Below are 6,000 nucleotides of genomic sequence, written 5' to 3'. Positions count from 1 at the left end.
CTCCATCGTGAGACTTGTTGTTACTATTTTATAGTAACATTATTACCATAAAAATTTTTAATAAAGAACCAGGGAATCAGGACTTCCAAGAATCATTAATAAAAATATAATTACAAGTTTTGCAGAAGATAACATGGAGCAATTTAGAAATAATTTGCTTATTTTCTCCCCTCATCCAATTTCTTAAATTCTACATCAGATAAATATTCTTGGAATACATATATAATTTGCTCTGTAATTTAATGTGAACTGTGCTATTTTAAATTTTGATCATAGTGAAAACCTTAATATCCAAGGGCTATATTATGAAATAATGTTTAAGCCCCTGAATGGGGTTTGGAGTTTGGAGTTGAGGATGTAGGATGATATTAGAGAACATTTCCTAAATGTATGAGATCCTGGGTTTGATCAACATACTATACCAAAAAATGATAACTAAACAGAAGGATGTTAGAGAACTTTAAAATAATTCATATAATATGCAACTATTGGTGAATAATTATACTATTTTGTGATATTTACTTTTTTTTGCTAAAATAATGTGTTGAAGGAAAGATAATTATATTATGTTATTTCAATAACAAATATATTAAGAGCTTACACTTTTTGTTTTTTCTGTTCTAGCATCTGCTTAACACATTTTGAATGTGTCATTTTATTTAATACAGTGCCATTGGCAGATATTATATATAAACATTATTATGCATATTTTACAATAAAGCAAATTGTGTGGCATGGTATATTTTTTGTTCTGTTTTGTTTTATGCTATCTTTCCAAGTTGTACTTTTAGATGTCACCGAAGTATCAACCTTCATAGTGGTTAAACCCTTTAGCAAAATATTTAGCTATCATTTATTCATATTTATTAAAAATATTCCTAAATATTATTATCGCCCTAGCTGGGGCGATAGCACAGAGGTAGGGCATTCGCCTTTCACGTGGCCAACTTGTGTTTGATTCCTCCCCCGTCTCGGAGAACCCGGCAACCTACGGAGAGTATCATGCCCAGACGGCAGATCCTGGCAAGCTACTCGAACATGCCAAAAACAGTAACAATAAGTCTCACAAAGAGAGACAATACTGGTGTCTGCTCGAACAAATAGATGAGCAACAGGATGACAGTGACAGTGACAGTATTAAAAATATTTAGCTATTATTTCTAGATAGAGAACATACAGATATTCTAAATACTTTATTCTAATTTTTATATATACTAAGTGATTTTGCAACGACAAAAGTATATGTAAGTTGGCATAAGAAAAATCAAGTCATTGTCAGAACTAATTTTTTTATTAACCTTTTCTTATATGAGTCTTCTTCAAATATCTGAATGGTGCAAACAAGTCAAAATGAGAGATGATTAAACCCTGACAAAGAGAAAATAAAACTCAATTATTTACTATTTTTGTTCCTGAGAGTTATTGACTAACCAAATACATTGAACAGAAATTGAGAGTTGATGTGACAACTAGAAATAGGCATGCCCCTTTTTTTTCCTTTTGTTGTCAGTAGCTTAGAAGTCTTTTCCTGAAAAACACTTAGAAGTAGATTTCATTTTTTCCTCATACCACGTTACTTCTATCCACCACTGAAAACAATTAGTTTGCTTATTGTGAACAATTTTTTAATATAGCAAAGTCACTGTCACTGTCATCCCGTTGCTCATTGATTTGCTCAAATGGGCACCAGGAACATCTCCAAGTGAGACTTATTATTACTGTTTTTGGCATATCAAATACACCATGGGTAGCTTGCCGGGCTCTGCTGGGCAAGGGAGATACTCTCGATTGCTTGCCAGGCACTCTGAAAGGGACGACGGAATTAACTCTGGTCGGCCGTGTGCAAGGCAAACACTCTACCTGCTGTGCTATCGCTTCAGCCATAGCAAAGTAATGTCACAAATAAATTATCGAGCAAATAATTATTTGAAATATTATAGGTATACCTCAGATATATTGAGTGAATATATAATTCCAGATTATTGCAATACAGGAAATGTTGCAATAGAGTCAAACAAACTTTTGCAAGCTTATGGATATAAAATTATTTTTATACAATATTGTAATTTGGCAGAGTCTCTTGCCCGCACGCCTGGCTGTCTTCCCCCGGGGCCCCTTAGAGGGGATGGGCTCCAGCTTCCTCCCCGCCCTGAGCAGAGCTCCCAGTGGCCAAAGACCACCAGAACGTAGCCACAGCCATGCTCAAGGCCCCTATCCACAAGTTCGGACAAGTCTAATGCATGAAGGTACCAGCAGAGGAACCCAGGTGTGCATAATCCCATCAACGGTAACATCCAGAGACTTAAAAGCAAGTTCCCAGAAGCGATACCTTATAACCTACTTCGCCCTCTGGGAGAAACTGGCAAGCTAATGAGAGTTTCCTGCCCACATGGGAGAGCTTCACAAGCTTTCCATGGTGTATCCATATGCCAAAGCCAGTACTAAGCTGGGTCTCATTCCCCTGACCCTGAAAGAGTTTCCAATGTGGCATCCTTGGGAAGGCCAAGTAGAGAGAGGCTTCTGAAATCTCTGGGATAGGACCATCAAAGAGGTTAATGAGACCAATCGAGAAATTCGAAAATCAACGGGATTTCAACTGTAATTTACCAAATATATAATGAATGATATCCCTGAACCTGACTGTCTTTACCGGAGCCCCTCAGAGAGGGTGAGTTGAGTTTCCCTCGCTCCACTGAGCAGAGCCTCAGCAGCCGAAGACCTCTGGAACCCAGCCACAGCCATGCTCAAGGTCCCTCTACACACATTCGGACGAGCCTCATGCATGAAGGAATCAGCAGAGGAACCCAGGTGTGTGGGACCTCCAAACCTGCTCAGATTGTGACTGGGCCTCTTCCGTCCAGATTTCCCATTTTCCAGTAGCTAGGCAGTCACACCCAGGGACTGTCCCCAGAACCTTGTAATCCCACCAACGGCCAACATCCAGAGACTATAAAACCAAGCTCCCGGAAGTGACATCGCATAGCCTAGTTCTCCCTCTGGGAGAACCTGGCAAGCTACAGAGAGTTTCCTGTCCAGATGGGAGAGCCTCGCAAACTCCCCTTGGCTCATTTATATGCCCAAACCAGTGACAATAATGAGTCTCATGCCTCTGATCTTGAAAGAGCCTCCAATGTGGCACTGTGGGAAGGACGAGTAAAAAGAGACTTCTAAAATCTCTCTGGGCTAAGCCCAAATGGAATTAATGATCTAAAGCAGTAAAAATAAAAGAAGACATTATGAAAAGTAAAGAGGAACAACTGAGGATATGTCTAGAAACACTATTAATTTTCTCTTTTTTGAATTCACTGGTGTGCTTTGCACATTCTTTGATTTTTAATGGGAAAACTCAATCACTTACATTTAATTTAATCATTACTATATTTAATTTTGCTACCTGAAAAACTAAACAACAGTTAGAGTGCATTGGTAAGACAAAATCTTCAACCAGATTAATGTGAGCATAACTGTGTGCCCATCTTAATGCGCTTGTCAGAACTTTGCTAACATTATCCTTTATAGCACAAATCCGAATTAATGTTGATTTTAAGGGATTTTTTTCTTATTATTGTCACAAATGTATAATTTTATTATGCCTAGGTTTTAACCACTTCTTATTGTTAATAACATTAAAAAATTTATCTGTACACTCTAAATATATATAATACATAATTAATTTTAAAAAATAAAAATAAAATCTCTCTGGGCTAGGATGAATGGAGACATTACTGAGAATATTCGAAAAATTTGACGACCAATGGGATGATGATGATGATAATGATGATATATGTATATATATTTAGTTCTGTGTATGTAACATCTATACACAAACACGTATTTTCATATATATTTACATAAATATATGGAATTTCTATTTGTATATCTATCACATAGTATGGGATTCTGAACTCTTTTCCATGACCCACTTCCTCTTTTACTTGGTTATTCAAGGAAAGTATTTCAGGAAGACTGCACTGCAATGTTAGCCGTCCAAAAAAGACTTGTATCCTAATATATTTGCATATGTGTATTTCTCTGACTCTTTTCTAAAATTGCACTAATATTCTATGAATTAATATGATAATTATTCTACAAGATGTTTTGTCATAATTTAGAATAGATGGACCATAACTATTTAACATAAACAAAAAGTGTGAATAATATGATAGCAACTGTAATACAAGAAAAGACAAATACTACACAGTTTAGAAGAACAAGAATTTAAATACGCTTACTTGAATTTTGAAAATTATATTCCCAAAAGGAATGCATAGTAAAGTTGATGTATTGGTACCATTGTAAATCAGAACTCATATTTTAACCAAACTATTTTCATCTATATATTCTTATTTATCTGCCATGGTATCTATCTCATATTTCAATTCTTAGCTGATATTGAAAAACTATTCATTGATTTATTTATAGTTGTAGTACTTGCTGATTATTTAGGTACTTTTTAATACATCATGATGTTAGGGTCCAAACCGCACAGAGTCCAGCCAGTAATGAAACACACCAGTGGAGTTTATTCAAGCCAGCTAGCCGGGCTCAAGCCTTTAGGCATGCTGCCAAAGCAAGACCCCGAACAAGGGAGAGGCTGCAAGTTTTATAGTCAATGCTTACATCATAGCCTGTGCTTATTAATTCAAACAAAAACATAAGTGAAAAAATGCAACTTTCGTTACTCATTTCAAACATTACAAACAAACAGTTACAGGTGGATGACTCCAACATGATCCAGGAACTTAGGTGGCCGCCTGCCTTGCCCACGCCCGGGCCGCCACTACAGATAGCAGACAGCAGTCATGAAAGTATTTGCCAAGGCTGAGTTTTCAGCCCAGACGTCCTTCCCCCCCAGATGGCCAAGGTGGTGGGGGACGGAGGGTGGGAAAGAGCATAGCCACAGCCATGCTCAAGGCCCCTCTCCACACATTCGGACGAGCCTCATGCACAAAGGAACCGGCAGAGGAACCCAAGTGTGTGGGACCGGGACTGAGACCTCCAAGCCTGCTTGGGTAAGGACTGGGTCTCTTCCACCAAAATTCCCAATCTTCCAGTTTTTAGGCAGTCACACCCAGGGACTTCCCCCAGCACTGTGTAATCCCACCAATGGTCAACATCCAGAGACTATAAAACCAAGCTCCTGGAAGCGACATCTTATAGCTTAGTTCTACCTCTGGGAGAATCTGGCAAGCTACCAAGTGTTTCCTGCCCACATGGGAGATCCTCACAAACCCCCCATGGCATATTCATATGCCAAAACCAGTAACAATGATGGGTCTCATTCCCCTGATCCTGAAAGAGCCTCCAATGTGGCACTGTTGGGAAGGACGAGTAAAAAGAGGCTTCTAAAATTCTCAGGGCTAGAATGAATAGAAACATTACTGAGACCACTCAAGAAATTCGACGATCAACAGAATGATGATGATGATGATGATGATGATGATGATGATGATGATGATGATGATGATGATGATGATGATGATGATTTTGCTTTTTGGGTCACACCCTGCAATGCTCACTCAGAAATAAGTCCTGGTGCTGCTCAGGGGACCAGATGGGATGCTGGGAATCAAACCTCGGTTGGCCGTATGCAAGGCAAATATACTACCCTCTCTACTATTGCTCCAGTCCCTCATCTAGTTGTTTTAAAGATTAAATAAGATGTAAAACATTTGGGTGCTGGAGCGTTAGCACAGCCGGGTAGGGCATTTGCCTTGCATGTGGCCGACCCAGGTTGGAATCCCAGCATCTCATATGGTCCCCTGAGCACCACCAGGAATAATTCCTGAGTGTAGAAACAGGAGTAACCCCTGTGCATCGCCAGGTGTGACCCAAAAAGCAAAAAAAAAAAAAAAGATGTAAAACATTTAACCACAAAACAAGGAAAATAGTACTAAATAAATATTGACTATTTGTTATTACAACAAATCCAGTATGATTTCTCACTTTCTTCATTCCATAACACCAAAGGGTTGCAATGAGGTTTAGATTACTAGCACT

The sequence above is a fragment of the Sorex araneus genome, chromosome 5, assembly GCF_027595985.1.
Source record: "Sorex araneus isolate mSorAra2 chromosome 5, mSorAra2.pri, whole genome shotgun sequence".
In the NCBI taxonomy this organism is placed as follows: domain Eukaryota; kingdom Metazoa; phylum Chordata; class Mammalia; order Eulipotyphla; family Soricidae; genus Sorex; species Sorex araneus.
The sequence above is the reverse complement of the archived record's forward strand: the minus strand, read 5'-3'. Positions refer to the sequence as shown.